General features: G+C 38.9%; 2 long non-coding RNA genes across 2 annotated transcripts; one reads left to right on the top strand and one right to left on the bottom strand.

The window, feature by feature from the left end:
* The first annotated feature begins 77 nt into the window (after positions 1-77).
* On the top strand, positions 78-7,791 carry LOC140846952 (uncharacterized). The gene is made up of 4 exons (XR_012126516.1): positions 78-118; positions 4,374-4,468; positions 5,549-5,649; positions 7,655-7,791. It is a non-coding gene; the product is annotated as an uncharacterized lncRNA (long non-coding RNA).
* Positions 6,499-21,380, bottom strand: LOC140846951 (uncharacterized). The gene is made up of 6 exons (XR_012126515.1): positions 21,265-21,380; positions 20,964-20,997; positions 19,324-19,413; positions 15,037-15,179; positions 9,341-9,425; positions 6,499-6,637 (listed from the first exon to the last, which is right to left on the bottom strand). It is a non-coding gene; the product is annotated as an uncharacterized lncRNA (long non-coding RNA).
* Between the last annotated feature and the right edge of the window lie 1,430 nt (positions 21,381-22,810).

Below are 22,810 nucleotides of genomic sequence, written 5' to 3' on the forward strand. Positions count from 1 at the left end.
AGAGCATCCCTTTTCCAAATGATCATGGAATGAACACGAAGCCAGCTATGATGTCACAGGGAGGTAGAGAAGGCATAGTAGCTTTGGAAACAGTGGCTTTGGAAATATGATCCACAAGGTACAGTTTCAATGGGAAAAGTGCGCATGCGTAAATCTTGCCCAGCCTATAAAACAGAGTAGTGGTTTGTTTTTGTTTTCGTAATCTACAGGACTTTACTAAATATACTAACAGTTGCTTTCTGAAATCTAAAGCTCCAGTAACTTAGAATGACTTAGGTGTCAAAGTAGCCATGTAAGAAAAGCATTTTGTAATACTTGACTAGGCATTGAGAGATATTTTTTTTTTGGATGCATGGATGGGGTTGTAATGCTTTTGAAACCTTTGTGAAGGAGCAGTTATTGTCACCCTTGCCTCTCCTTCTCCGCCAGACTCCTCAGTGACACTTCCTACCCTGGGCCTGGAAAAGAAAAGTACCCAGAGATCAGGTGCCATGTTTTGTCATCTTACTCAAAGGAAACAAACTAATATCTAATCAGCTCATCCAATCCAGATGTGGCAATGTGATTTGGCTCTTTGAATCAAGATTGTGTATATTCACAATGATAAAATATTATGCAATACTTGTATAAGATTTTATCTAACCAACCACTTAGTAGTGTGACCTGGGATCCACCATGGCACTCTCTTCCTGTGTTTCTCAGCCATATGAAGATGTGTCTAAAAGATTTAGGCAAGTGATTCTCAAACAAGATTGGGTTTGCCCCCAAGTGGCTTTTGGCAATGCCTGGGAACATTTTTATTGCCACACCTTGGGGGATGCAATTAGCATTTAACGGGTAGTGCCAGCAATGCTGCTAAACATCTAACAGTGCATATGACAGCTTCACCCAACAAAGATACCTGGGTCAGCAGTTACCCAGGAGAAGAAATATTGTCTAGAATCCTTCTACTCAAATGGCATTCTCAGACCATCAATGTCAGCATCACCTGGATGCTAAATAGAAGTACAGCGCCTCACCTTGCCCACCAAATTGAATCAGAATTTTTAGTGGGACAAACGTCATTGGGATAAGCCTACAGTTTGAGAATCAATAGCCGAGAGTGGTCGTTCATCACACCTAGTAGGTCACAAAGTTACCTGGGTAGCTCTCAAATATAATAAAAAGTCACCCACACCTTGCAACATCGTTGGAAATTGTGATTCACTCATCTGAGGTGGTACCCTTGGCAGCAGTTATGCTCAATGAAATAAGCCAAGTGGAGAAAGACAATATCATATGATTCCACTTATTTGTAGAATATAAAAACAAAGCAAAACAGAATGAATGAACAAAACAGTAGTAGATTCACAGACACTGAGAAGGAACTAGTGGTTACCATGGGGAGGTTTTGGGCTGGGTAGGTGGGAAGAATGAGGGGCATAAAGGGGCACAAAAATTCTCAGTCATAATATAAGTTGGTCACAGGGATGGTAGTACAGCATGGAGAATACAGTCAATGATTCTATAACATCTTTCTATCTTGACAGATAGTAACCACACTAGAGGGAGTGAGGATTTAATAATATGGGTAACTGTTGAACCACTGTGTTATATATTTGAAACCAATATAAGATTATATATTAATGATACTTCAGTTTTAAGAAAAAGCTTCATAGGTAATTTAATGGGCCAACAGGATAGAGACCCACTGGTCTCGTATCCCAGAGTGGACACAACAAGCTTGGAATGCATAGATGTCTTGGTAGGCTTGAGATGGTCCAGTTCATGTCATTTGTGCTAGAATATTTTAGCACCACTTTTCACTCTCAAGTGTGTCCTGAGCTTGGAGTAGGCATCTATTCCTTAAAAATCAACAAAAAGTCTAATCACAAGGGATTAAAAAAGATAAACTGGATCTTATTAAAATTAAGAACTTCCATTTATCAAAAGATACCATTAAAAATTGTGAGAAGTCTATCCACAGAGAGGGAAAAAGATATTTTGATTGCATATATCGAACAAATAATTTGTAAATACCGAATGCATAAAGAATTTCAACAAATCATTAAGAAAAAAAGACAATACGGCCCACTAGGGGCAAAAGACTTGAACATGTACTTCCTGAGAGATGTTATGCAAATAAATTATCAACATACAAAAACATGCTCAACTTCATTCATCATTATGGAAATGCAATTTAGACCACAGTTATCTACTAATATAAACCAGTCACAATGGCTCAACTGATAAAGACTGAGGTGTGGAGCAAGTAAAAACCCTGTTCCTTGCTAATGGAAGAATAAATTGATACCATTCCTTGTCTGGCAGTTATCTACCAAAGTTCAACAAAAGAAATACATACATATGCTCACCAAAGTACATGTATTAATTTGCACATAATGACTTTATTAGTACTAGTCCAAGCTTGGAAGCTCTCCAAAAGCCCAGCAGTGCAATGAACAGATAAATCATGGTAACATTCACAATGAGCTATTATACAGCAGCAAGAATGGATGGTCTTCAACTAAACAGATGATATGGATGAACCTTTCAAACAAAATACCGAATGAAAGCAACCAGACAAGAGAGCATAGACTCTATGATTACATTTATATAAGTATACAAACAAGGAAATTAATCTCTGCTACTACAAATCCAAGCAGCAGTTATCCTTGAGGGAGACAGGGTCTGGGAGGGAGAATGAGGAAGATTCTTGTTCACTGTCATGTTTTCTTTCTGTCTTTGAGTTAGAGTTGTCATGAATATATATTTTTTGGTGACATTCTTTGAACTTAGGTTCATATTCAGGTTCCTTCTAGAATAAGTGTATAATACTTGAATTATTTTTTAAAGTGTCCCATATTGGGAGATAACATTCTAGGCACACTAGCCTGATGGAAAGGTTTCAGGTCAACAGCGTCAGGCCTGAAGAGCAGTCATTCCAAATCTACCTCTACTAGCCTCTGAGGGAGCCTAAGGGAGCTAAGATGATTTCACACTGACTCTTTCCATCAGAGCCATGCTCAGCTTAGGATCTGGTGAGTTCCTAAAACTCCTGGCAATTAAATCAGTGACTTTATAAGCTCCCTGGGTAATGCCAGTGTGCCCAGGGCTAAGAACCACTACCTTAGCCCCACCTCTCTGCAGCCATACAGACTTGCTGATTTGGCACTATTATTATGATAGTGCTGATTGGAATTTCCTAGATACCCACAGTTCCTGTAGGATATTCATCATTCATATGCTACCTCAACATGCATAAAGTATTTGCTAAGCCCTGTGTTAGATACTAGATGCTAGACCCGAGTTATAAAAACAGATTGTAAACCTCTGGGGTTCCAAGACCACATCTTTTTATTTCTATGCTATAATCTCAGTGCTAAACACTGGTACATATAGAGGGCCTCAGAAGAACTCTGGAGAGCTTTCAGGGCAAGTAAGGGTGGAGAAGGTCTATTAGATGAAAGAAGTGACATTGTGAAGGTGTGGTGCCATTTCGTGTCATCAGAGCAAAATGTCCCTCTTCTAATTCTAGGTCATCAGGAGCCTCAACAATTCCAGAAATGGGAATTATAGCTCCAATAATAAAAATTATAAATAATAGTTTTTAAGAAATAATTTTATATTATTTTATTTATATTATATGATGATTATACTGTACATCATCATGCTTATGAGTAATAATTTATAAAAAATAGTGATTATTATAATAAATGATTCATATTTTTATTCACTTATAAAGAACTAGATTTTTCCTTTTTTCTCTCTCATCATTTATCATCAGTGCTTAGCACAGTACCTAACATCCAGGAGTTGGTCAGTAAATATTTGTTGAATAAATTAATAATTGAACAAATGAAAGAAAATATTCTCTCAGGAAAGGAAGGATGAATTAACATTTATTGAATTCCAAATATGCTCCGTCCACATGCCAGGCACCTCATGTTTTTATGCCATTTAATAGTCATGGTGCATTGTAAACGGTAGGCATGATTATCCTCGTCTCAAAGCTTAAATAAAATATGAGGCCCAGAGAGTGTAAAGAATGTCCCAAGGTCACAGGGCTGTTTGGCAGAGCCCAGATGCAAATCCAGCTCTGCTGCAATTTGGTGCCCCTGCTCGGGGCATGTGCTCCACAGGCAGTGGGACCACGATGAGCCTGGGGCTTGATCCTTCCAGGCCCATGTGACCCCGGCTCTCCTCGGGGGCTCAGTGGCTTCCCCACATACCTCCCACCACCAAGCCTTGCTTTCCTCTCATCTCTCATATTTATAATTCAGCATCAAATTATCTTATTAACAACATGCTGATTAAGATGATAGAGGTGCCACGATGAAATCAGAGATGTTTCCATGGAAACTAAATGGCAACCCCTCTCCCCAACCCTGCAGTTTCATGTGAGTCTCCTGAGAAAGAAAAAAAAAACAGAATTTTGAGAAGAGCCAGTTCTTATTGAAAAATAAACTCAGAAGTTACCGTGAGAAAAGTGAGTAGAAAACCCATTGACATTTCCTGGATCCTCCTCCCTCTCCCGTCCCCTCTCCGTCTTTATTCCTCCCTTTCTTCTTCTTCCTGCCTGCTCTCTGCGCCCTCCCCTCTTTCATAAGCTTTTCTCCTCTGACCGTGAATCTAGAGCATATTATTGAAAGCACAGCCCTCATAAGTCACTTGCATCTGGCTGGAGAAGCAAGGGGCTCTAGAGTTTTTATGGAAATTTTCAACTTCTCACTCATTACAGATCTAAGTAAAATTTTTATCTAGAATTGCATATTCAATCCACTGTCTGGATTCCTTTGTGCTATATTTTCTTCTTTTCTTCACTTCTATATTAAGTCTAGGTTCTCCAGAGGAACAAAACCAATAGTATAGATAGATAGATGATAGATAGATATAGATAGACGATAGATAGATAGATAGATAGGTAGAGATAGATAGAGATAACAGAATATATATAGATATCTATATGTATACATTATATAGATATATACACATATATTTAACATATGGATAGAGATTGAGAGAGGGAGAGAGATTTACTGTAAGAGACCAAGAAATCCCATGTGATAAAAGGAGGCTAAATCCCATGATCTGCTGTCCACAAGCTGGACACCCAGCAGAGCCAGGGTGTAGGACCAGTAGCCTGACGGCCTAAGATCCAGAAGAGCTGATGGTGTTAAGTTGTGGTCCGAGTCCAAGTCCAAAGGTAGAAGACTGATACCTGAGCTCAAAGACAGTCAGTCAGGGGGACTAACTTTTGCTTACTCAGATTTTTACTCTAGTCAGTCTTTCTGGATTGGATGAGGCCCACCTGTATTGCATATTGCGGACGGCCATCCGCTTTACTCAGTCTACTAATTCAAATGTTAGTCTCATCCACAGACACACCCAGAAATGTTTAACCAGCTACCTGGGCAGCCATGGGCCAAATTAACACATATATGTAACCATCACAACTTCCATTTTAGCAATTTAAACATTCTTCCCTTTAATGATCTTACCACCTGCCCGCTGAGAGTGTGTTCATTGGCTTCAACCAGATTTTCTGTTCTATCTCTTTATTTCAAAGCTCAGAGTCTTATCCAACCACTAATTCTGGACTGTCACTGGGACAGACCTACAGACCACTTGATTTCCTTTTGATCTGACTCATTGAAGGCCCCAAAGCAGGTAAAGTGTTCTTCCCTTCATATCTGTTGGAAGAGTAATACCCCAAGTGTGTATGAAATGTGATAGGTTCCATGCTAAGCTAGTAGAAACATGACAAGTAAATAGCTGCTCAGAAGACGGATAAATGTGAGATAACTGACAGAGTAGCTCCATGTCCAAGCTGTTAATAAGCACAAAATATCACATCCTTCTCTTGGATTTTGTAATTTATGTTATTTTTTATAATGCACATTACAGGGTAAGGGCTCTGAAAGGCATTTGCCCATTTCCTCAGTGAGTATCTATTGAGTGTCCACCGTATATAGATAGCTTTGCATAAAATATTCCTTGCTCTCATGGTGCTTGCCTTTTAGTTGTGGGGAAACAGACAGTAAAAATATAAGTGCTACAAAGACAAATAAAACAGGCAAGGAGCTAAGCATTGGGGAGCATGCTATTCCACAGAGGGCAGTCAGGTGTAAAAGCTCTGAAAATCTGATATTGGAACAAAAGTCTAAACGAAGAGATGGAGCGATATAGACATATTATTAAGGAGAATGCAGCAGTCCTGAAAATGGGTGTATGGCTTGTTGGTTTAAAAATGAATGAAAGCCATGTGGCTGGAGCTAGGTGGGAAGAGAGGTGGGACAGAGAGAGGGGAGCAAGAGGCCATATTGTCTACTGTTTTACAGACTATTGTCAAGGATTGACGGATTTCCCTAGCAGCTGGCAGCCTCTGAGAAGGAGAGTGACATAATCTGGCTGGTATTTCAGAAGGATCACTCAGTGTTTTTTTTTATATGCTCACACATTGCAGGGAGGCAGGAGATGAGTTCAGAAATAACCGCACTCACCCAGATGTGACACAACTGGGCTTTGGGCTAGATGTGCAGTAGTGAAGGTGAGAAGTGGGTCGATTCAGAAAGTACTTCTTTATCCAGTGAGAAATTTGTTTAATTCCATACAATCAAGGGTCTCTCTGCAGCTGGCTGTCTCTTCCATTGTTTTTCTGAGTAAACAGTTCAAATATAAATTTTAAAGTTAGTATAGCCTCTGATTAGTAAATGTTATAGAGTTTATCCTTATGTCTAGTACATTTCTATTTCAGACTATTTCTTGGTGTTTCCTGTGGGTGTATGCAATTACTCCTAGGAAGGGTGACATATGAATCTATAGCTAATACTTATACGGATTTACTTATCTTCTTTCTGTATGTGAAAATCTGTGAGTGTGTGTTCCTCCTAATACAGATTTAAGGCCTCAGTGAGTGGTTACATTCTTATTTCTGCCCAGTGTAAACCTCTGTCTGTGTTCAACCTTCAGATTTTTATTCATCCTTCATTAGCATTTTCTATGTGAAACTCTTCCTGAACACACATGTAGGTGCAGGTACTCCCTGCTGAGTAACTTGAGAGAGTCCTGAGCTTATCTCTGAGAGCATTGCTACCTTCCATCAATATGCTATGAATATGTGGACGCACGTTCCCAGTGTACTTTGGGCTTCTTGAAACAGGAATTTTGTGTAGCCCTCATTGCATCTACAGAACCTCTCACCATACATGGCACAAAGCAGTTAAGAATGAATGCTTTCCTGATGAGTGATTGAAAAGTCTTTATTATTTAAGAAATATTAATTAATTTGCTTAAGAAATATTTTTTAGTGCTTACTAGACTCATGTGACCAGATGTTAATATACACATATATATTCATTCAATGGAAGAAATAATCAAGTCAATAGAGTTTCATAAGACATGATGCATACTATAAATATATTAAGTGCTGATTGTGCATAGAAGGGCTTTAGGCAATAGTAAGTCATTCAATTGAAATTCCAGCAGGAGGAAAACCTGAAAGGCAAGAAATTCCATGAGTTTTCAGAAAACAAGTAGTTCAGAATGATGGGAAAGGGGTACATTAGAGTTTAGACTCTATCCAGTGGGTACCATAGGTACAGATAGATGTAGCCTTAAAAAAGAGCTACTTTGTCAAATGGTTGAATTCAATTTATTTGGGCTCTCTCCCTAGTTTTTCCTACAGTTGCCATTGAGCATGGAGTCAACATTTTCTTCAACCAGCACATGGAAAATATCAAAAGGTAAATAATTGAAAAAAAGAAGGAGGGCATTCATGAGAGAACGCTGACACCCATGTGCTTAGGGAACAGAAGAGCTGTCTCAAAAGACAATATGAATAAAGGGATCGATGAGTTGGTTTGATATATGGTGATGCTGTTCAGGTGGTAGATTGGATTACACTGAATTAATGCTCGGAAATGTTCTTCATGTTCCCCAATTACTCTAGGTTGGTTTACCTGAAATTCTTGTGTTATTGTGAGGAAAAAAAGTGGATATTGGATGCAAGTGACAAAAAGAGCAGTTGCAATTTGTCTGAGGATAAATCATAATTATCATTAGCAACATTCCTTTGCTCAGACAATTAAACATATTTCACATTTTTTTCTCTCTTCAGACCTAAAATTCAATTCAATAGGGAAAACATTAACTATAAAAAATGATTTATAGTCAAGTTAATATCTACCAGTAATAGCTAAGCTTTTTCTGTCTTAGAAGAAATGCCTTTTGTGAATGGTATTTTCAGGTTATATTTGTCTCTTTTTTAAACAGTCCTATAAAAAATCTTTGCTATATGTGGCCATTAATTTTTGAGGATACAGTATGTTCTATTGTTAATGTGTACCTGAAACATTTATTAAATAATTAAGCATCAGAATAAAGGTTTATCTCTATATGAACTAATATGTTTTCTATATATATAGTCTGTGTATTAATCAAAACATTGACTGCTCTTTTCGCCTTGATATCTAGGAAGCCCAGAACTAGATTTACTGCTAAAGTCACAATATTAATTTTTTAAGGAATTTTTCCTTCCATTTAAATGCTGTTTTTCTTCATGCCTGCTATTTTTTCATATGACACTTCAAATCAGCCTTGGAAATGGATGGAATATAAATGAGTGTATTAGCAAGCCATAGCAGGAAGAAATGGGCGATGAGAGGGAGTAATATGGAAAATGTAAGATCCGAAAGGGTAATTCTTTCTGTGTAAGTTACAATCAGCAAATATAGGTGGTGCCTCAGAAGTAATGCATTGTCATAGAACAATGATTTGAAAATAGAAACAGAGATATATGACAATTATTAAAAGGTGAGGAGAATGGGAAATGCATTAATAATTAATGTAAAGAAACCCTAGAAATCATTAAGAGTCATAATTTACTAATATCACTGACTACATATGAAAAAGCTTGGTAATGTCGCATTTTGACCGAGTGGAGAAACAGACACTGCTCTACAGGATTAGATGAAATGAAAATTGGTGTAACCATTTAGCAAGGCAATTTTGTAATATCTCAACATTTCAAATGGATATATTTTTGACCCAGCCACTTTTAGAAATCTGTACATACATTCATTTACTCAAGTGAACAAAGTGATTCCTACAAGAATGTTTATAGAAGTATTTGTTGTAATAGTACCGTTCTAGGGAAAATCTTTTAAGGTGTTCATCAATCATGGGCCAAATAAATAATGGCAACATATATAATGGAATTGTATGTAACCAGTAAAATGAATGGAGCAGATCTTTGTGTATAAATATGGGAATTTGCTTAATGCATATAATTTTAAATGTTAGAGAATATGTATTTATTTTTTAATATATTTTCTTATAATAAGCCATTTTTTGGACTTACATAATATAAAGACGATAGACAGATGGGCTCTTGTATGCAAGATATTCTTAATAGCAGCACTTCTGGAAACTGGAACAGGTATAAGCTGTTGATAGAGTGACTTTCATTATTCAACTTATTTCCATACTTAAGCATCTCAATTTTTCCATGACTATTGATAATTATGATAATTAGAACAAAAACTACTTTTAGAAAACAACTTATAAAAAGCAAATATGTTCTAAAACACCAATAGGAACGACATCTTGTCACTTTTACAACAAAGTCCAGGTAGAGAGGGATGATTCATCATGAACCTCAGAAACGTAGATTTTTATGTGTCAATAATGTCATTGCAATTCTAGAAGAAAGCACGTTTACCCTCGTCCAAATACTAGGCACAAGAGCATTAGAGAGAACTATTTTTTAAAAAGACCGACTATGTTTTCTGTTGCTCAGAGTGTACACAGCCTTGTCAATGAAAGACAGATGCTCACCATGGTGCCAAAAATGCCTGAGACTAGCCATTTTTGTCTGAACGAAAGCTCACAGCACGAACCTGGGATAAAACTCCCTGTCTTCTCTGTTACATTTCTTTTTCTTCTGCTCTCTGATTCTCTCCCTCCCTCCACTCATCTCCTTCTTTCCTCCTTCCTCTCCCATCCCTGTGCCCCAGTTTGTATTTCAAAACTCTTGCAGTTCTACAACAGCACAGGCTTTCAAACATTTAACACCTTATTTATAGATGAGAAAAGGAAGATCTATAGAAAAGAGAAACAAGTTAGCCAGTACATACCAGTAACTGATAAATTTTAGTTATCTACAAAGTGCCTAGTGCCTACTGATGATTTATATATGTATTATGATAGGAATGTGTGTATGAAATATATATATATATATGTATTTATAGCATATACATTTCACTGATTGAAACAAGTGCCTATTTTCCAGAACTGGAAATTAGGCAAGGGTGCATAACACATTCTATCCTCTCCTCAATCTCAATAAAATTGAAGGCTAGTGTTCCCTTCCTGTAAAGCAGCAATGCAAAGGAAAATGTCTCAAATTAGTCCACGTTGTTCTACAGACCAAGGGCCTTGGAATCAGACAAACATGACATCCCAAACCAATTTCTTCACTTAGTGACCCCTAGAGACTCAGTTTTTCCAACACAGAAATGAGGACAGTCACATCCCACATGTGGAGTTGTTGAGTGGATTAATCAAATAGACTGTATATTAAAGGCCTGGCTCAGTTTGTGTACTTATCCTGAGATTCTTAACCTAGAAATGAAACCCCCCCCGGGAGGGACTTTGGGAACCCCTAGATGAACCTGAGGTATGCATAAACCTTCCGTAGGTGAGTGTTTTTCTAAATGGAGGCCTTCTTTTCATTAGAAAGAAGTCCCTAACTTTTATGAGATTCTCAAATTTGTCTGTTCTCTATTATTTTTAAAAACCTGACTAAATGGAAGCTGTAATTGCTGGTGTTAATAATAATCATTATAGCCACAGTAATATTACTAATATTTCACTACAAACAAATGGTATTATTATGATTATTAACATTCAAGTCCTGGAACATGAGCCAAAATTGGTAGATGAATCACTTTTGGATCATTGGGTGCTTTGCTTTTCCATGTAGAATGTTCCAATTTCTTTTTATTACATGAGCCTTTGAGATTTTATTTCATCCTTATCCACAAAAAGGAATGCATTTCCCCCAGAAAGGCAGGCTAATGAGGTCTGCTTAATTTACAGCCAAGTCCATTTATATGGTGTCATCATTAACAGGGTTTTTTTTTAATTCAATAGAATCCTGCATGTGGCACATAGGAGCTACGATCACCCCCATCCACTCCATATCCATTTATTACCCCAGTGTCTCTGACTTATACAAACAAACCATGTTTTACAAACTGCTTAGAGATTTGATTAAGTCACATCATGCATTTCGTTGTAACCAGAAGGGTGATTTAAAATCATTAGGCCTAAAATTTAGGCCTTAGTGTGCTTTGAAGTCAAGGGGAACAATTTGTCAGCTCGTTGATCTTTTGCTACTAAAGCTAGTTAACCGATCAATCTAATGTCAAAGAAGCAGAGACAGATGGGAGACATTTCACTATGTGGAAAACTGTCCATGAAGATAAATCCAACATTCTGCTTCATTTCATCTCAGTTATCTTTGCAGTAATTGCTTTGGAACACTCAAGGTGCTCTTTGCATAAAGAAAGTGCTGGAAGTTTTAAATCATCTGCATAGACTAAGTAGCTCCTTGCCTGGAATTTTGCTTTGCTCCATATTTGGGTAGGGAGGGCCATCATCTCTCACTTTAAATGCACACTTGGCAATGAGCATAGGGTAGGATTCTTGACTAGTTGTTTACTGCATAATCAATTCACACATTTCTGAAATTTCCTGACATGTTTGCAAAGTAAATGTATTCCTTAGTGAATTCAGTTTTTGCTGTGAACATTGTAATGAAGCTAGATCTAGAGTAAAAAGCTTTCCCGTGAATAGATTGGGTTATACCAGCTGTTCTAGCTATCTACTGCTGCATTCAGAAAAATAAAACTACTCTCAAACCAACAGCCATAGGAATATATTGCTTAACTTTGTGGATCAGAAGTTGAAACTGGATGGAACAGCAAGAGTTGCATACTGGTGGTATTCAGCTAACAGCCGGACCACAGGGTCCACTATACCTTCAGTCACATGTCTGGTGCTTTGGTGAGGTTGGGGGGAGGGCATGACAGGAAGGCTGGGCTCAGCTGGGACTGTCAACCAGAGGACGTACTTGCGGCCTCTCCTGCAGGCAGTATTAGTATCAATCTTCTTACTGGGCAGCTCAGGGTTCTCAAAGAGTTCCAAGGGGCCCTGTTGGAAGCTGCAACAGTTCTTACAACCTAGCGTCAAAGTCCAGGAACATTGCTTGCTACTGATTGGTCAGGCAAACAGCTAAGGTCATCTCATACTCAAGGGGAGGGGGCACTTCAATCTGAACTCATAATTGAAGGAGAATCAAGATGTCTCTATCCACCTTTAATGTCCCACACTAGCACACTGTGATTCTTTACAAGTCCCCTTAACAAATTGTTTTACTGCCATCACCTTAAACTTCTATAATATGTGCTAGAATTTTCAGCAAGACAGAGGTGGAGGGCGGGGGAGGGGGGAGATTGATGAGCTATTATTCTGAGGGCTCACAAAGGGAACTTGCATTTGCTTAACTCTCAGCAATTGTGCAGCTTTAGGAAAATCAACAGCCAGTTTCCTGCCTAAAAAAGAGATTAGAAAGTTTTGGAGGGATTTTATCATAGTTTTTTCCCCTTTTTAATAACCCCTCCTTCATTTTTGACTGAGAGATTGCTTTGGAAAATGACCGTTTTCTTCTGTGGCTCTGTAAACTGAAAATTGTCTTAGGATTTTTGCTGATTTTGAGAAAAATCTTTTTTTTCAGTGTTAGTCTCACTTTGATTTTAGATGTCAAGCCATGTGTCTGTCCATCATACTAGGAGACTGTGGTCTATTTTATAGCACACTGGACGCAGAACAGGTGTTCCACAAATAAACTCTTATTCCATCAACACTTTAATATTAAACAACTGTTAGGCCCTTGAGAAAAGCAAATGAGAACAAATGAAACACAATCTCAAGAATCTTTTGTTGTTTGTTTTCATTTACAATGAAATATAAAATGTATATGCAATATATACAAATAATATTACAAAGCAAAGAAAAAGAAAAATAATTTATTTTTGTTTTTAGAGGAATTTGAACGATTTAGGTTGGAATTGCATTTCTGCAGTTGGCTAGCACAGCAACCTTGGACAGTTACAAGCACTGTTTTCCTATGCTTGTTTGTTGTCAGTCTTAAATGACAAACCTGGTGCAAAGCTTTGCTTCTCAACCAATCTTTCCAGATACTTAAAAACCACCCAGACTCTTGTACAAAGGCACTGTGCTCCAAAGGAGATGAGCCCGTAGGTCCACATTTCTAACAAGCTCCCAGGTGAGGCCAATGTCACAGGCCCGTGGATCACAGTTTGAATAACAAAGCTGCAGAGCCTCCAGTATTAATACACATCCAGAAATGTTGGTTCCCAGTCTCAGCTCTCTCCATCTTCCCATTAGAAAACTTCCAGGAGATGGGAGCAGGTTTTTACATTTGTTCCAAATCTCCAGTTTGATGGTTTCTCAGTGGAACTCCTCATTTGAAATACCGTGGCTCCTGCCCTTGGTTGAACTCTGCTTGACAGTCAATGATTTGTGACTCGTCCTTCCTGAGTGTGTTTATAGAATGATGACCTTGGAATTGGAAATTTTGCTGCCCAGACACAGGGAGCAGACTGTCTATGGAAGAACTGTGAATGGTCATTTTACCCTCAGGTTTATGGTTTCTTTCTTTTTTTTCTTTGTTCTTGGACCTTTTTTTTTTTGCTTTGTTTTTGTATGCTAATGCAGTCAATATCCCCATCTTCCATTTTAGTGTTTCCTAGGAAGCTTTATCTCAGAATTTCCTGTGTTTCTACCCTGATTAGTCTTCTAGGTGAATCAGAGATTTCCTCTTTTAACACCGGAGGTTTCTCAGTAGACCCTTCTTGGCTCCTTGTTGAGTCTTTTGAACGACTTTATTATAACAAAGCTGACTTGGAGCCAGAGGAGGCAGAATTCCCGGGCTGTTCTTCCTTTCGAGTTTTATGGGTTTTTCTCAGAAGTCTAATGCCAGTTTAATGAAGTTTTATCGCTATTAATACTTCACTGCTCTAGCTGCTCTTAGAAATATGTAACTAAACATATTTTACAACATAAGTTGCAATAGCTAAATTCATGATTAAGTTGCACTAAAAACTAATACCTCTTGGTCATAGTTCATAATTTCCAAGCACATCATTCAGAATGGTAACTTCAGCCTTGTAACTCTTTCAAGGAGAAAGGCTATGAACTTCAATCACTACATTAAGCTGACAGTGAGACTCATATTTTCTGAGCTAAAGATATATGTTTATGGCCACACAGTGGACTCTGTTTATCACTCATCATAAACCATAGGAAACCATTTTTGTTTTAAATTAGGTACTCAGGCTTGGTCCTGTAATCTGTTTCTTTATTTCCCCTTTTCACTTTTGTTGGTCCGTTTTCAATAGCTCCCAATTGTCTTCTGTTACCTGAAAATGGCTCATATTTTATATCTCAGTTTCTTTAAAGGTATTTCATCCTAGTTGAGGACACCTTAATTTACACCTTAAATTACAGTTCCAAAGCCAACTCCAGCACTGCTGATATTGAATAATCCTGCTAAAGAGTCCAATTTTAAAATAAGGAACAGTCTTATCCTAAAATGCCAGGCGTTAAGAAACCCATGAATTTTGCATATCTCTCTAGTACTTCTACTTATTGAATTACATTTCTCCCCTTCCTCTGAGCCACTTAGTGAATTATGCTTCATTTTACTGCCTAATCTGGTTCTAAAGGCTGTCTTAAAGACCATAACTAGGTCACTTTTTCCATACTAGGCAACACCCCAAATCATTTGAAAGTAAAATAACTAAGGAATTTGGAGCTTAATGGTTTTAAAAGCTCTCTCTTTCTCTCTCTCTCTGTCTCTATGTCACTGTCTCTTTCTAGCCCCCCACCCACCCTCACTCCCGCACCGTCTTCTCCCCATCCGTCCATTGTCTTTCTCATTGAGGCCCAGTTTTTGGTGCCTGATTTTACCTGGTTGGGGCACGCACTGTGGGGCAGCTGCTGCAGCCCCACTGACTGAGTAGGAGGAAGGAGGGTGATGGGCACAAAAGTCTCTTTGATGAAAAACACTGCACCTTTAGTTCACATGGGATTATTAAAATGCACTTGGTAGTCTGTAAGAGGCAAAAGAGAGCAAATAAACACAGGGCATTACATCATTCTTAAAATGATTGCTTTCTCATTATTTCTAGGGCAATTGAAAGGAAGCTTTGCCTCCATATCTTCTCAAGTAAATGAATAAGGAAAGTGGGTCTATTCTTGAGTTTGCAGGAGATAAAACTATATATTTTACTTGAGTGCTCTTGAAAGGGGGGTTCGCCTCTTTTTACCTTTGTTTTCTCACTCAGTTCTATCCATCTTTCTATTGCTCTTATCTTCTTGCATGCTTGTCTTAATTTAGCAGACTTCAAGTGTTTAAGATGGTAGCTATTAGGTACACGTTGCAACCAAGCATTAAAACCATGTCTAGTCCAAACTGAGATGCGGATGCTAGATTTTAAAGACTTAGTACAAAAAAACAGATGCCAGATATCTTAATGACTCATATTAATTACATGTTGAAATGATACTATCTTGAGTTAATTAAAGTTAATTAGAATTAATATTATGTGTTTCTTTTTACCTTCCTAAATTTTTTGATTATATATGTGGCTCTCATGTAAAGCTTGCCTGTTATTTCTACTGGACAAATTTATTCTAGCTCAGAAGTCCCTCAAAAGCAGTAAATGCATCTTATTCCTTCCTATAAAACCAGTAAGTAGATCCAAAGGCACATATGATTACTCCACGGATCAATGGAGGTATTGATTAATTACTTTATTATTTATTCCAACTTATACCCCACTCCCAAATACAGCTGTATGCTTCAGATTCCATACATGTATGAAAATCGTTTCTACATCCTAGCTCAGAGCCCCTCAACTTCTAGCCTCTGGTACTCCTGAATGGGTTGCAAATAGGCCAAAAGCTTGATTTTGTCAGCCCTAGGGGCTGCCAAATGGGACCTTAGGCTATTTAGGCCCCCACGTCCATTGCTTTCAATCACAAGCAACCTCATCTATTTAATCCACAATATTGTGCAAACATGATCATATTCTGTTTATCACAGTATGAAAATGACTGGGAAATACTGTCTATATTTTATATGGTGGAGTTGAACTTTTACATTTATATTTAGAAGAAACAACTCAAAAATTAATTCAACTATGAACTTCCTACTAGATTCTTTTTTATTTCCTTTTTTCTTTAAACTATTAGAATTGGTGGGCATAGGTCTGCAGGTTAATCTTACTGTAGAGTGTTATAGCTTAAGGATTATTTCAAATTGATATAAAGATTCCTTTCAAACCTCTCTGAAGGTGGTAGGTAGAAATAGTACTATTTCTCTGGAATGTAAAGTTCCTCTGGTTTGATTAAACATGTCTTAGGCAACAAAGACTCAATTTGTTGGGCACTGTGAGACAGTCTTACAGGGTAAAAATTTTCGATATAGCCCTTATGCCAACCTGATGGGAGGGATATTACTGGATTTATTTTGCAGTAGAGGAAACTGAGGTTTGCCCAAATTCACACAGCTATTCTGTTATGTTTTTGGGCACCGAGTCTCAGCCTGTTTGTGTCCGGTGCCTTTACTATATTTCCTAAGTGTGCTACTTAGGGGGAAATAAACAAATGGAAAGGAAATTAATTATTGTTACAATTTATTGAGATATAAATTTGAGTGTGTCATCCCTGTAGTTTCACTTCCCTTTTTTTAGGGATTTTATAAGATAGAAAACAGTTGCCTGAATCCAAAGTCTATTCCTAAATACTGAAAAAATAAAAAAAAGTTGTGTGCTTTAAAGGGAAAGCAACGAGGAAAGAGTAGAGATGACCAAAATCAGGAGGGGACGGGACTGGCCCGATGCCTGGATCTTGGGCTTGCATAAGATGCTCTTGCCTCACAGTGGGCAAGGAGGCGGCAGAGCGCCGGCCATGAAACAAAGTCCAGGAAAGAGGGAAAGAATGTGAGGCAGATGCCATTGCCCATGGGACTGTCTCCAATGTTGGATGCAATCCTTGCAATTTATAATAGGAAATATGTATTGGGTCTTTATCCCCTTTTCTGACACAGAGTTCCTAAAAACCATAGAATTTCCTAAGTACTGAGAGCAATAAATAAAGGTGTCTTTTGTATGTTAATAAAGGGACTTTTGGATAAAGATGGGCACTAATTGCTAAGAGACCCAACCACTCTATTAGGGGGCAGGAACTTTAGGTCTCCCACTGCCACCTCAGGGAAGCGGAGAGGGGCTGGAAGACAAATCAGTTGCTAGGGGCCAGTGATTCACTCATCTATGCCTATGTAATGAAGCCTCCGTAAAACTGAAAGGACGGGTTCTTATGTCTTCCAGGTATGTGAACACGTTGTGTTTGGGGGCTAGTGGCTTGCTCAGGGAGGAGAGTGTGGAAGGTCTGTGCCCTATCCATACAGTTAACCTTATGCATCTCTTCCCTCTGGCTGTTCCTGAAGTATATATGTTTATAATGCACCAGTACACTAGTAAGTAAAATGTTTCCCTGGGTTCTGTGAGCTGCTCTAGAAAATTAATCTATCCCTAGGAAGAGATCATTGGAATCTTCCTGATCAATAGCCAGCCAGCCAGAAGCATAGGTACCACCCTGAACTTTGGAGCGCTGTCTAAAGCGGGGGTAGTGGGAAAGGGGACAATCTTGTAGGGTTGAGCCCTTAACCTGAAGTCTGTCGCTGTATCCAGTAGACAGTCAGAACTGTTTTGAATGGTAGGACACCCAGCTGATGGCAGACTACTGCTTGCTGGTGGTGGACACTCCCTTATGTTGGAATTGAGGTCAGAAGTATACTGGGATATGATAGGGCAGTGGTAGGAATGGGGATGGGACAGGACTGATAAAACAATCTCTTTATCCCACAGAAGCTTTCATGCATCCCAGTCGCCTTTTGCACTGATGTCCAAGTCCATCCAGGACCCGTTTGAGGGATGGAATGGGGATCACAGTGGGAGCCGGATGATTAGAGCATCAGCTCTTCCACCCAGTAGGCTTAGTAGCTTGGTTAACTGTCCGCACAGTTAACATTGCAGCAGAACTCTGTGAGGTGTTTGCTCCATCTCTGAAATAAGAATGTTTTCTCTTTGGAAGCAAAGGCATAGAGGGAGGGTGGGCTTTTCTATTCTCAGGAAAAGGCGGTTCTTTTTAAGTCAGCTGCATCTTTCTTTGTGCGCTCTGGCCTTCCCCTAGTGCTTCATACTGTTTATCAACCTTAATCAACATGAGTGACACAAAACCTGATAATAGACAAGGGCTGGTACTGCTGGTGAGGTGACCTCTTTTGAAATGTCAGACCTGAATAAGCTTTATTTACATTTCTTTGAGCTCCAGCTTTTAAAAGATTTTCATCTTTCACAAAGGAGGTATGAAAGTAAAAAGTTATTTTGGTATCCATCCAAAATTACACCTTAAGACAACATTGCAAACTCTCCCTCCGCCTCCGCCAAGCTGAGAACTCCTGTGTCAAGATAAGTAGCCACGAATAAAGCTGCTCCTATAAGCATTACATACATTCACTATTGGAAATACTAAAACTCATTAAAAAAACAAAGGCACAAAAATGTGCTTGAAGTAGCTCAAAGGTACCCCCTTTACGGTGCCGGTGCCGGTGCTCTGATATAAACCACAGGGAGGTCAGAAGAATTGGGTTCGGACTCCTGTTCTGTCATTTTTGTGCGTTACTGTGGGGAAACCCCCCCCCCCCTCAGTCTCCCTAAGGGTATTTCATGGTGGATATAAAAGAGAAAACAATACATTATTTGAGTGAGAATTGAATGATATAATAGATGATAGGATGTCAGCCACAGTACCTAACACAGTACTTGGCAATATTAAGTACTTCAGAAACTGTAATTTTTTATTTACCTTAATTGGTACCCTCTCCCCGGAAGAAAGAAAAATTATCTTGGAAAAAACTTGAGCATGTTCAGGCCAAAGTATGGTTAAGGGATATGCTCTGGCTGGCTACTATGATTTAATGCTTAGCTTCTCAAAGTGTAGTGCTTGGCCTTCCAGCTTTGGGACTTTAAAGAGAATCTCAGTCCTCGCTCTAGACCTGCTTAACCAGAATCAGCATTTAAACAAGACCCTATGTGATTCCTGTATGTTTAAGAAGCTCTGCTTAATGGAAAGAGCCCTAATTTAGACTAGAGTCAGGAGACTGGCTTCTAGTTTGCTTTTCTTTCTTACATATAAGAACTCAAAATTCTGTGGTTTTGTTTCCTCTTCTGTAAAGCTGATATATTTTCATCTGTTACTGCTGGAAAGGCCAGATATGATCTGAAAAAAACAAAAGCAAACCCTTAGCTGTGTATTACAGATAACATGCATATACTGCTTTTCAGATGTAAAGGCATTTAGATGAAACTGCAAAAGCCTAAGATAAACATATACACACATACACTCCTAATTGTCAGCAGCTGTGTCATGCAGACTTCACTCCCTAGAACACTTCCTGTAATATTTATCATTTTGCAGATGTGTTTCTCCTGTTTTCCTGCTGAAGGGGTTCAGAAGGAGCCTCTCCAAAATGTGCCACTTGCCACTTTGCTGTGTGGATTATTTTGTACTGACAACAATGAAGATTTGAAAGATTTAGGAAGAAGAGCTTTTCCTCCCTGTCAACTGCCTCTAAGAATTTACCTATGGGGCCTGGTTCAGGAAGAGAGCTTTCCCCAGAGACAGCTACAGAGAGCCTGCGCTAGGCGTGGTAAGCTGTGGGGCGCTCACCAGGGCAGTTGCTTCACGTCTGTGGCCCGTTGTCTCAGCATGGCATGACACTTACTAAAGATTTGCTCTTCCCACCTCCTGTGAGTCCTCGTCCTCTTTGGAGCCCGAGAGCCCTACCCCATTCTCCTTAGCTCAGGATGGCATAGAAGCTCAGTTGCCTGATTGTCTAAGCCTCTCATGTCTTTGCGGGGATCCCATATGTATAAAATTGTATTTGTTTTTCTCCTGTTAATCTGTCTGATGTCAATTTAATTAATAGACCAGCCAAAAAGAACCTAGAAGGGTAAAAGAAAAAGTTTTCCTCCCTACACTGCTCATGAGGAAAGTATTTGCAATTCTGCGAAGCCACCCTTTATCCAACACGGCCAAGGCAGAGAGGCAGAGGAAAGGACACTGAGTCTAGTTGGTGCCGAAGACACTGGGTGGAATCTGTAATCAAGTCACGTAACTGGGACCTATTTGCAAACATCACCGCTGTTTGGGGACGGATGTTATTGTAGAGGACACTTTTGAAAACAGGTGCCCAGAAGACAGACTTTAATCATTTTAGGATTTGAGACACTATATTACTTCTCATCTTGCCTTATTCAATTCACTTTCATTCTTCATTCTTTCAGGGTTTACATTACATATTTCCCTCTGTGGTCAAAATAACTGCCCACCTCCTAATTTAAAGGTGTTTCATCATTAAAAATTATATTAAACAGTTGACCATCCTCAGGGAAGACTTAATTTCTACTTTCTGCTGCAGTCAGCATGGTTGAGGTTCAATCTTTCCAACACTTGGAATCTGTTTAAAGCTATTTCCATGAACCTAGAGTCATTGGATACCTTTTCATAGTCTTGCTAACTACCTCTTTTTAAGAGCCAATAAAATTGACCTGATTTTGGCTAAAAGAGAGAAACATTTTAAATTCTGTGGAACTGAGAAATTATAGAAACAATTTATTGGGTGAACGCAATAAAACTGCAAATGCAAATGTTTAGGAGTACTAGACTATTGATGTAGGATTTTGAAAGGAACTTGGGGGAGGTGGGGAGGGGAAGAGCAGTCACCGCACCAAAGGCAATTGTCACAGTTGCTCTTAAGCCAAACTTACCTGTGACTCACATCAGCATGTTTTTTTTCTTTCCCTGAAGGAAAACATATTATCATTACAAATGTGATTTTGCTGTTTGTTAAAGGAACAGATATGCAGTAGAGAAAACTTAGAAAAAAACCTAACACCTATGATTCAGGAAAAACTAATCTCTCTTTAATTAGAAGCAACATTCCTTTGTCTGACTCCTTTACCTTACATATCTGTCAGTTGGAATGTTACACCTTTCTGCTAGTTACAAATGTTAGTTTATGGGATTAAATTTAACAAATCGGTGGGCCATGCAGTGTCCCACCAGTACCTTCCTCTCAGGTTACTAAGGGCTGCGTGGTTCACGTGCATAGCCTGGCTTGTTTCCACTCCCAGGAAGGAGGAGGCCTGGTGTGTCCTGTCTCCGTTGCCGCCGCTATAATGGTTCGTCCTCCCTACAGAGCGCTGCTGGGCACGTGACAAGGAGGATTCCGCGGCAGAGGAATAGGGGTCCATTTTAGATGGAAGCTTATCTTACAAGTGGTAAATGTGAACTTAAGACCTGAAAGATGATATAGCCCCAAAATGCAGGCTCTCGACAGCCACCAAGAACATGCCTCTCCAACAGCAACTTTAAACCAGCCAATGCAGACCTGCACACACACCCGACGCCCCCTTGAGAAGCGAGCAGGAATAGTTGTGGCTCAGAGGCAAATCATTTTCTCCAGGAGAGAAGGTCTCAGCCCTGCCTGCTAAGGAGCTTTAAAACATTGACACTTGGTCCCACCTCCTTAGCCAATTATATCCGAAAGCTTGGAGGGTGGGGAGAGACTGAGCATCAGCATTTTTCAAAGTTTTCCAGATAAAGCTAATATGGAATGAGGATTGAGAAGCCTCTCTGTAGAGTTTACCAGCCAGTAAGCTTGAAATAGTAAATAAATCAGGGAGTAAAGACTTACCTTTGGAATAATAGATACATTTATGAGATTCTGTGAGGAGAAAAGAAAATGATTTTCTTGTCCAACTTTGTGTATTTTATAGAAGATGAAAATAAGGGTATGCTAGAGTAAATGAACTTGGGCCTCCAAAATTAAGGTCTTATGGATTACTTTATTAGTACTCTTGTCTCTCAATACTAATAGTAATAGTCACAAGGCACAGCCAAAGACAGGCATTTCCACTTCTAACCAGGAAATGTAAGAGGTGTTGTTTGTATTTTGGCAAAAATCAAATGGGTGAGTTCCTCCTCTCATGAAGGTTTTGCCCCCAAATGGTTCTACTATACAAAGAATATTCAGACAATGCTAGACAAAATAGGGGAAAAGTCCACAATAATACCCTGCATTTCTCTTACTTTGGCATGTGAACAGTTCCTGTATTTCCATATATCATTTGAGCCTTTCTTAATGTCCATGCACATTTTGCATGCTTGTGTTCATGATGTGGGTATAATTTTATTTATTTTTGCCTCTGCATTATAAATATTTTCAGCCTTGCCATGTAATTTATTATGGAAGCCCTAGGAAACTAATAAACCTGTGAAATGGTTTGCATTTTATCATGAGTGCAAGGAGCAACCGTTGACATGCTTAGAATAAGACAGAATGTGGTCATATTGAAAAGATAACTCTGGGTAGAAAGCCAGTGTAACAACGGAAAGATAAGGGTACTGAGCGCAGAGAGATATCACTCTTTCATTAACTCCTGTAATCATTCATTCATTCTCCACAGTTATCAGTGCTAATTAACTATGCACCTGGAGCTGTGCATGATTCTAAGAATAATGGACAAAATAGACTCTGTACTCATGAAAGTTGGAGTTTAGTGAAGACACTGACAAGAAGAAAAGAACAAGTGAATACTCAAAAATTATGTGC

Source organism: Manis javanica, chromosome 17 (genome assembly GCF_040802235.1).
Source record: "Manis javanica isolate MJ-LG chromosome 17, MJ_LKY, whole genome shotgun sequence".
NCBI lineage: Eukaryota > Metazoa > Chordata > Mammalia > Pholidota > Manidae > Manis > Manis javanica.